Source organism: Tiliqua scincoides, chromosome 3 (genome assembly GCF_035046505.1).
Source record: "Tiliqua scincoides isolate rTilSci1 chromosome 3, rTilSci1.hap2, whole genome shotgun sequence".
Classification (NCBI taxonomy): Eukaryota; Metazoa; Chordata; class Lepidosauria; order Squamata; family Scincidae; genus Tiliqua; species Tiliqua scincoides.
The window spans coordinates 136,417,006-136,424,931 of NC_089823.1; the positions used below are offsets into that span (position 1 = coordinate 136,417,006).

The window sequence follows — 7,926 nt, forward strand, 5'->3', positions numbered from 1 at the left end:
CGAACTCCACGCCTTGCTTTCCCTCGCTGAGCTCAGTGGTAGTGAAGGAAAGACAAGCCCAGCGCGTGCGCAGGGCCTTTTATAGTGGGAAGGTAACGTGAGACACTCAGGTCTCTCATTAATTCCCACTATAAAAGACCCTGCGCGCTCATTGGCTGGTCTCTCCCTGCCTTGCCCATGGGCTGGGCTGGGCTACACTCCACTAGGCTGGGCTTGGCTCCCCTCCCCTCCTGCAACCTGAGCCAGGAGAATGAGAGAGATCCCGCCTGCAGGAGGGGAGGTCTCTCCCTGCCTTGCCCATGGGCTGGGCTGGGCTGGGCTGCCGCAACCTGAGCCAGGGGAGTGCAGGAGAGAGAGAGAGAGAGAGAGAGAGAGAGATCCCGTGCAACGGAGGGGAAGAGAGCAGAGCCCAGCCCACAGCACATGTCTCGGCTGGCCAGGAAGGCAGGCAGGCAGGCAGCAGCAGCAGCTCATGCCACCCTAGCTAGCAAGGAAAGGCGGTTAGGTGGGCAGGCAGACAGGTAAGCATGCAGCTGGGTGAGCAGGCAGGCAGCCAAGCGAGCGAGCGGGCGGCCAGCTAGGAGCACATACCGCCCAAGCAAATGAGGGAGGGAAGGAGGGAGGGCGAGGGGGCAGGCGAGCAGGCGGGTGTATGTGTGTGAAATGGCCTACGTCAGAATGCCAGATGCACCAGGCTGCAGGTCTCTTGTCTTTTGTGCTCTCTGGGGCATTTGGTGGGCCGCTGTGAGATACAGGAAGCTGGACTAAATGGGCCTATGGCCTGATCCAGTGGGGCTGTTCTTATGTTCTTATGTTTAATCAGTGAAGAAAGCAAACTGCAGTTAAAATTGAGATGAACAGAGCAAAAAAGAACTAGTGAGAAAAACAATTCAGTAAAAGCCCTGACAGCACAAAAAAGTGTTTACAATCTGTTTAAAAAACAGGTAGTGATGGATCTAGCCTTGTGGACATTCCAAATTCAGGGGGCTGCCACTGAGGAGGCCCTAGTCCATCACCACAGCCACCGAACCTCAAATAAGGAAGGAATGTGAAGCAGGGCTCCAATGATAACTGCAGTGTGTGTGTGCAGACTGATGTGGACGGAGATAATCCTTCAGGTATCCAAGTCACAAACCAGGTTGGCAATAAACCAGCACATGGAATTGCGCCTGGCAATACCTCAGAAGCCAATATAGTTCAGCAAGCACTGGTGTAATAAGAGCAGACCAACAGTGCCTGAAAGCAGGTCAGCAAGTTCAGGCATTGACTGAGAGCCCATGGACTGCCATGAGCACAACTGGCCAATTTTCGAAGCCTCCCCCCCCCCCCCAGGCAGCAGGGGCATGAGTTGCTCTACTAAGCAACTTGCTGCCTTGCCCCATCCTCTGCAAAGTCCATTAATTTGATAGAAAGGATGGGAGAGTAGGATGCTTCGGTACCCACCCACCCACCCCCCGGCACTTCTGAGAAAGGGGCATTCTCCAGTCATTCAACTCTCCCATATGTCTTGCTTGGAGAGAGGCATTAAGTCAGCAACACTGCCGATATCCTGCCCCCCTTCCCAAGCTTCAATTCCCTGATCTGGTTCCAGCTAAATCAGGCACAGCTCTGAGTAGAACCAGCAGGCTGTGTGGGCTAACCCAGGGGCTAGGGAACAAATGTTCTGTTACCACAAGGAGGCTTCCAGGACCTGAAACTCCCCTGTAGAATACAGTGCAAGGTCGCATCACTGTGCAGGAAGTTATGTAAGATTGGGCTGCCCATGTGTCATCAACTTGACTACACACAGGACAATCGATACAAGATAGAAGTCAATTTGTGGGTCAATGGCGAGGCTAAGCCAAGGACCAAGATTACCAGTTCATTTCTGCTGGATGGCATGTTATGCATTGCTGAAGTCAGTGGGTGAGAGTGCCAGGATTGAGTAATTCTCCTGTTTCCAAGAAAAGGGCTCTGCAGGAAGCCCCAAAAGGGAGGTAGTAGCCTCAGCTGGCTTGAGGTAGGGAAGCAGGGCACCAGAACTGCTTCCTTGGGAGAAAGGGAATGTTTTAAGGAAGGTCACAAAAGATGACTGTCCAGCCCATGCTGGCACACTGGCTAGCGTGTTGAGTTGCACGTGGGGAGAGAAGCAGGGGAATATGTTGGAATCAAGGAGAAGGGGTTACTAATCTTGGGTGCCAGCTTAACACGGAGGTCCTTGGATAGTGAATGAAATGGGAGGTGGCTTAACACAGCACTAGCGGATCAAAGAAACCAATTCAGCATCAGCAAGGTAGGCAGATGGGCATTTTCTCTTAAACGCAGGACCAGTCTGTCCATGCAACGACTGGAAGGTGCTGTATCGATTTGCAGATTCCGAGGGAGTAGTAGACTTGGGGTGCCCTTCACCCCAAGTCTGCCTCCACCTCCTTCCCCCCTCAATCCAAGAATGATTTGCTTCGTGGTGAAGAGGGCATGAAGCAGATTTGTGCTCACTTGAACATTAAAAAAAATAATCATTCCTATATTTTCTGCACTCCACATATGTTTCTGGGATTCAAGGCAGTGTGTGGGGAATGCAGTAAGAGTTTAAATCTGAGGGGTGGGCTGGCAGACCTAAGCTGGTATCAGGTGGCATTTCAGGTTGTGTCTCCTCTGCCCATATGGGAGAACTTTTGTGGGGAGAGTTCCTTCCTCTTTGACTTGATGGCCATTGATGACTTATCTCTGGTCCTAAATGGATCCATCCATTGTTCTTGCAACTTGCTTAGGGTGCGGTTGTGAGTTCATGAGGATGGTTGCTTCATTAGCATGGCTCCTTAATTGAATTTGGCCATGGAGTTGGTAAAGGCACCTGGGCGCTTGTCCTTGACAAATGGGCTTCATCTCCAGCCCAATGTCAGGGTCTGGGTCCATCACCAATACCATCTGCTTTTCCCTCATAGGCTTTGAATCTGAGCTGCTGCTAGGGTCAAGATATAGACTTTGTCCCATTAATATATACAAGAAGAAAACAGAGGACATTCATATGTTGTTGTTGTTTTTAATGTATTTATGTATAATTTTTCTAATTTTTTGGTTAGGTGATTTTCAGCAGGTGTGCTGCTGCAATTGGTGTGCCCCGAATGGTCTGCAGGTGTGCCGCGGGAGTTTGAGGAAGGGTCATATATTAGTAGGGCCATTGGGGGATATGATCCCCCAGCCAAAAGTCTGGTGTGCCTTGTCAATTGTCAAAAAACTGACAATGTGCCTTGACAATTTTAATGACTTCTTAGAGTGCTGTGAGATGAGAAAGGTTGAAAATCACTACTGTAGTGGAAAGTTTAGCTCTGAACTGCCAAGCAAGGTGAGAAACTGCCTCCAAAAATCAAGTTACATCCATGGTCACCAACTCACCTGTCCCATAGACTCCATCCATTGACCTGAGATGTGATATACAGCTGGGTAGTTTTCAAGTAAGATCTCCTTTTGATCTGCTGCACAAATCATCCTTATTTGATACACAGTTCTCACTTAGTCTAAAGCATTTTCATGTGGGAATTCCAAATTTCTGAGGTGGTTTTTTTTTTACCTCAGAAGTAAGGCTGTTGCTTTTTAAAACAATGGCTTTGCTCAAATTCATTAGGTGGGAAGTCAGTATTGGCTTCCGTGGCATAGGTTCAGCCGCTTATGTATACAATGTTGGCAGCAATATGGATGGAAAAAGCATGTGTTGAATACATCTCGAGTATCTTGGGTCTCTGAAGGTCACTCTGCTAAAGTAATATATAGTGCCAGTACTGGTGGCTCAAGGTCAAGTCAGCTTGCTTTTCATAATGCATAAACCTGAAGCTCTCTCAGGCACCAATCATCTGACCTAAAACCTTGGAACAAATATTTTACTAAGTAAATCAGTGAGCATGCTGGCATTTCTATTAACCTTCAATGCACTGGTGACAGGAAATGAATAATGATAAATAATAACTCAGGCCTGTAAATCATACTTAACATCACAGGCAGAAGAGAGGAAAAAAAGTCTGGGAGACTACCATCTGTTAAGAGCAAAGCGGCAAGAGCTTGCATGGAAAAAACAAAGGGGAACACACTTGCCCTCTCTTCCAAAGGTTTTCCAAGGTGTCCTTAAAAGCAGAGTGAAAGGAAATGTTGATTTCAACATGCATGTTTACTCAGCCAGACTGAGGTAGGAAACCTTGAGGTGAGATTGTTATAAATACTATATGTCTGTGTCAGGTTACTTATTTTTAACTAGGACCATTTTTCTGTCTAAGAAAGAGCTAGAGGACCAGCTCCTCCGAAAGCCAGCTGGGAGGGAGTGTTCCACACTTCTGAGCGAATATCACTGCACAGCCTTGAAGCAGCTGAAAGTCCTTGCTTGTAGCCATGATAGTTCTTTCTGAACATGAGGTAGGCGCTCAGAACTGGGCCTGGTTAGACAAGTGATGTTGGTGTGGAGGGGAAGTCTCTGAGTTATGTGGAGTCCTAGCTATGAGAGACTTTAAAGCACTTAAACTGCAAGGAAACACTTGCACCTTAAATTGAGCAATAGAGGTAGTCCATGAAATTGGTATAATATTGACTGTATAAGCCCAACAAACGTTAGGAGACTCAGCAGCATTTTCCATGAATTGAAACGGCTAAATTGTCTTCAGGAACAGCCACATGTAGAGCACACTACAGTAGACAAGCATAGAGGTGATGGAAGCATGGTTCAGTGATGTAAGAGTCCTATTCAAAAGTCAACAGATGCTATGCTATAAATGGAGCTGACCAAAAGCACTCTCAAGGATTCAAGGACTTCCAAGAGCATCATCTTTAATGGCCTGGGTTCAGTCTGATCACCTTCATCCACATGGTGCAGTTCTGCACAGAACCAAGGGCTCCCAGTTCCAGCCCCAGGGGCTCTGGACACCATGGAGGATTCATTTGGTAGAAGACTGTGCTTGTTGCAAACCAACAGATATGTAGAAAATAACCCACGATAACACTAGGTAGTCTCTAACATTACTGTATTTTTAAGCTTTCATTATAGATTCTGTTTTCTATGATAAAATAAACATGTATACACATATGTATGTACGTTTGAATATATGTATGTATTTATGTATTTATTTATTTTATGAAACAGTAGCCAGAATCTAGCAAAAGCTTTGAAAAACCATTGGAAATCACCTGGCGTTATCAAGAAAAGAAAAAGAGCTCTATCAGCTGCAAAAGAATGCAAATGGCATTTGCTTCACGTTAGATGATTACCAGCATAAGTCTATATTAAGCGAGCCAGTGGAGAACTGCTCTTTACTGGAATTGTTAGGTATGGTTCAATTCATAGGTTGCCCTCTCAGTATTAACGCTGCGAGAGGATATTTCTGCCAAGTGGCAAACTGCAGTCATAGCGGGCCAGATGAAAATGCGTGAGCTACTAAACCTCATATCCCTATCAGTGGAAATGCCAAACTACCTGAATCTAATATGGGTAATCGGTGAACCGTTGCATCCTACGGTTTGAGAATAATGTGGATTGTTTACTGTCTAGTCCGCTTGTGTTCATTTCTGAATGGATGCTCATGATCTGAATTGACAGTAAATACCTGGTCCTATCACACTGCCCCGAAAGCCCAGCCTTACTATATTTCTCCTTCTGTAATTGTTATCAACTTTAGAATTTTATATTGAATGAAAGATTGCCACATTCCGCTAATCATATGGGGAGCAATTTTGTTGGCTCCTCTGTCTCATTTTTATCCTACTCTTTCTTTAAGGAGTGCAGAATGGCATACATGGTTTTTCCCATATTGCCTCCCTTTGCCCAGTATCTGTCTGTATCCAGCCAATAAATATCATTATGTTTCTTAGAAAAGACCATATGAAGCTGCCACATACTGGGTCAGAATACTGGGACCTTCAGCACAGAAAGTATCTATCCTATCACCATAGTACAGTCCCACCCCCAAGAAGCAAGTGTAAAAAAATCACGTCTTGTAGCCAAATCCAAAAAGTTTACTTGGAAGTAAGGCATATTGGTTTTGCTTGGACTAAGTAAGTCTGCTTATGAACTTAGCCTTTGGGGTTGAAGTTGTTTCCTCTGGATTTTGTAGTGAGAAAAATTAAAACCAAGAAGTTGCTCATAAGTTACCATGAAGCATTATGCTGAGAAAATAGAAATATTCTCCCTTCCCATGTTAGATGCGGGGGGTTTGAACTCGATCCTTTCAGGGTCCCTACTGATGGTCCCATTCTATTATTCACTGAAATACATATTTGTTGCTGCAAATACCCTGCACATGCCCGATCTCGTCTGATCTCGGAAGCTAAGCAAGGTCAGGCCTGGTTAGTACTTGGATGGGAGACTGCCTGGGAATACCGGGTGCTGTAGGCTTATACCATAGTCTTTCGAGACTGAAGGTTGCCAACCAATGTGAGAAATACAAAGAATGCAAAGACATGACTATATATTTCAAAATTCAGGGCCCAATCCTATCCAACTTTGCAGTGCCAATGCTGCCACAATGCAGCCCCGAAGTAAGGAAACAAATGTTCCCTTCCCTTGAGGTGGCCTCCACAATTGCCCCTCCCCCATGGCAGGATGCAACATACACCCTGTTGGCACAAATGCATCAGTGCTGGAAAGTTGGTTAGGACTGGGCCCTCCATCATTGGGGAGATGGGAGTGGTCCAGAACCATACATTATGTTGCAAATTTCAACAAGAGAAGAATTCAGGAACATCACAACTGGCAAAGGCCACAGTAGTTCTCCCTCCTTTCTGTCTGCAGAACTGGTACATAAGTAAATAAGTAGCAAATGGAGGAAAAGGCAGGGAAATGGTGTGACAGTAGCATGGTAGATTTAATTCTACTGCAAAAGTGTCCCCAAGCCTGGCATTTCATTTTTTCATTTAGAAGTGAACGAACGGTGGGGGGACAGGCTGCAAGATCGTGGTAGGTGTGATCTCACTGCTGACCGCCCCCCTTCTAAGAGGCTGCAGCCGTCATCTTGGCTGGCCTCACGGTTGCATCCCCTCATGCGACACACCAGGGTGGAACCCTGGGCAGCCTGCCCTGCCACCGGTTAGCTATGCCACTGGTTGGGTGTTATTGTTGTCACCTCATGTGAGCTGAGAGCATAATCTTAAACCCACCCAGTACTCTCCTCTATCTCCATCTTGCAGGGGAAAGCGGATAATGACAGATAAACTAATTTTTAGGTGTACCTAGTCACCATTCCCGACTTTCTCATTTGGGACGGACTTGATCAGCTTTCAAAGCACCCTAGTTTTCCAGCACACAGTTTGGTAACCACATGTATTACTCACTTCAGTGTATCAGAAAAATGCAGTTGATTGTTGTATTAATACCTATGTATTGTTATCACTGGGAAAAAAAGAACATTGACCTGAAGGGACCATTACAATAGCTCAGTGCTATTCAAACTGGGGCATCATGATGCCCCAGCCTGAGGGCCCTTGTCTCTGCCCCCTTAAGGGAGGGGGGCAGCCTATAGGCGGGGGAAGGCAGCGGCGCGATCCCCAGGATCCCGCCGCTCAGGGGGCTGCAGGGAGCCCGGCACGACTTCTGGCAGGGCTCCCCGCAGCAGGGAAAGTGGATGTGGAGCGATCACCCCCGCTGCCTCCTCCCCCCACCCCTGCAAGGACTTACTGGCTCTCAAACTCTCTCCCAGAGAGTTTGAGAACCACTGCAATAGCTGATTTGTTTTCTCTATTACTTAGTCGTCACTGATCCTTTTTAATTAAGCAAAAATAAGCCAGATTGTGTAGTGTGGTGGAGACTAGTCCTTACCTAAGACAAATTAATTCTCAAGACTTAAAACATTCAGTCTGTAGTCAGTTCCTAAACATAAAGCTCAGCATATTATCCCGTTAGTCTCTGCCCTCCGCTTTTTCAAATACAAATTAAACCATTTAACAATGATTTAATAAGCTTGAAAAAGTGTA

At 46.3% G+C, this 7,926-nt stretch overlaps 1 pseudogene; it reads left to right on the forward strand.

The window, feature by feature from the left end:
- The first annotated feature begins 6,235 nt into the window (after window positions 1-6,235).
- On the forward strand, window positions 6,236-6,352 carry LOC136646525 (5S ribosomal RNA; annotated as a pseudogene).
- Window positions 6,353-7,926: the final 1,574 nt, after the last annotated feature.